At 37.1% G+C, this 2,478-nt stretch overlaps 1 pseudogene; it reads left to right on the top strand.

Annotated features, from left to right (window-relative positions):
* The first annotated feature begins 1,294 nt into the window (after window positions 1–1,294).
* LOC118654224 lies at window positions 1,295–1,867 on the top strand (annotated as a pseudogene).
* Window positions 1,868–2,478: the final 611 nt, after the last annotated feature.

Consider the following 2,478-nt stretch of genomic DNA (forward strand, 5'->3'; position numbering starts at 1 on the left):
TATTGTTTAGATGAGATTAACATTTAAATCAACAGACTTTGATTTAAAAGCAGATTATTCTTCATTATGTGGTGGGCCTCATCCAATCAGTTGAAGGCCTTAATTTAAAAAAAAGACAGTTTCCCCAAAGAAAAGGCAATTCTGCCAGCAGAATACTTTTGTACTTGAACTGTAGCATTATCTCTTCCCTGAGTCTTCAGCCTGCAGATTATGGATTTGCCAGCCCCACAAACTCATGGGTCAATTCCTTAAAATAAATCTCTCTCTTCATCTATGTGTCTAATCTGTAGCTGTATCTATATCTATATCTTATCTATCCTTTTGGTTCTGATGACAGATTTTGTTTCTTCAGCTCAGCCCTTGGTAATCTTCCATGAAAATGATTTGACATGTGTCCTCTAGCTTTATCTACTCTTGACAAATCTCCAAACAGATCCCGATCTCTAGCCCCATCCCTAGGATGTTGACCATTTATTAAGGAGAGACTCCTGCCTGCTCATTTAATCTTAGCAGCAGGGTCATTCTTTATGGTAGGCTGGAGAGGCCCTCTCAGTTCAGGGCTCTCATCTTTAATAATACCTGTAGAGGCTTTATAAGAGAAACAAAGATATTACTTCTAAAGAGCTAAACCTACAAGAGGGAGGTTATAAATAAAACATAATTTACTAGATAACTATTATACTAGATATGAATACAGTTTATCAGAGTTTTCCCCAACAGATTTGCCCAAAGGCCCACAGGTGTGTTCTGAATGCATATTGGTTATCAGATTCTAGAATCAATATTCTTAACCACTACAGAAAACTGTCTCCTAACACTCTGGAGAAATGTGATACTAAATACATACATACATACATACATACATACATACAAATATACAAATGAAACCCACACCAATTATGTTAGAGAACTGAAGGGAATTTGGTATTCTTATAAATCTTTATGAATGACTCATGAAGGATGCATTCCATTGTTCAGAATGTATAAGGCATTTATTAGTAACTGATAAGACCTGAAAAGCAAAAGTGGGCACTTCTCTATAAGGAACTGTCATTGAGGATGTGTTTAACTGTATTCAGAGTCATGTGATGATGAGATGCATCACATGATTTAGTGCAATTAGTTCCCAAGATAGGTGCTGAGAAACAGCAATCCTGAAAGTTTCAAGAACTCTAGAGTTAAAAATAGTTTGAAGGTAAGTGGCCTTGTTCTCTGCCTTTCTCTCTTGAGTCTGCGGACACTGCCCCGCTCTCTCGTCAGCCTCTGGCTGGCTCTCTCCTTGAGACCGAGCACCATGTCTTCAATTAAGTTGCAGAATTCTGATGGAGAGATATTTGAAGTTGATGTTGAAAATGTCAAACCATCTGTGACTCTCAAGACCATGTTAGAAGATTTGGGAATGGATGATGAAGGCGATGATGACCCAGTTCTTCTACCCAATGGTAATGCAGCAGTATTGAAAAAGGTCCTTCAGTGGTGCACCCACCACAAGGCTGACCCTCCTCCTGAGGATGATGAGAACAAAGAAAAGCGAACAGATGATATCCCCGTTCGGGACCACGAATTCCTCAAAGTTAACCATGGAACACTTATTGAACTTATTCTGGCTGCAAACTATTTAGACATCAAAGGTTTGCTCGATGTTACCTGCAAGACTATTGCCAATATGCTCAAGGGGAAAACCCCTGAAGAGATTCGCAAAACCTTCAATATCAAAAATGACTTTACTGAAGAAGAACCCAGGTACGCAAAGAGAACCAGTGGTGTGAAGAGAAGTGAAAAGTTGTGCCTGACACTGTAACACTGTAAGGATTGTCCCAAATACTAGTTGCACTGCTCTGTTTATAATTGTTGATATTAGACGAACAGTAGACAAATGCAGCAGCAAATCAGTTGTATTAGCAGAATAATGTCCTCATTGCATGTGTAGTTTGGGTGCAGATTCCAAACCTATTGCTGAGTTTCTTCCAGTATGATCAAAAGTATCTTTTTTCTTTGCTTTGAATAAAACTGAATTGTGAACTCTTTATAGAAAGTGGCATTTTGGGCTTTCCCTCTTTTTGCAAAGCGATTTCTACCTAGTTTATTGCCCAGTTAATGTTAATTTAGTGACTTCTTAAAAGTTGGCATTGTAAATAAAACAATTTGCAAAAGTTTTCTGAAATAGAAAAAAAACAGTTTGAAAATATTGCATATTTTTTTTTTGTAATTAGCAGAGCGCTTCAGTGTACAAATGATTTTGAGAAGTTTCACAATAAGAACAGGTATTTAACTATTAACCCAACAGGTACCAAATTTATCTGACCGTGAAACACTTTTTTTTTTTTTTCATAACATTTGTTAACATCCTTTAGGATTTGTGTATGTCAAGAACATTTTGGAAAATGCCATTTTATAATAATGAAGGAAACAAAAGTAACAGCGAGCACTGTTATGTTACTTAATCCTCATGACAACCCCATGGCTGGTATTATTGTT

This window comes from Myotis myotis, unplaced genomic scaffold (assembly GCF_014108235.1).
Source record: "Myotis myotis isolate mMyoMyo1 unplaced genomic scaffold, mMyoMyo1.p scaffold_m19_p_1, whole genome shotgun sequence".
NCBI lineage: Eukaryota > Metazoa > Chordata > Mammalia > Chiroptera > Vespertilionidae > Myotis > Myotis myotis.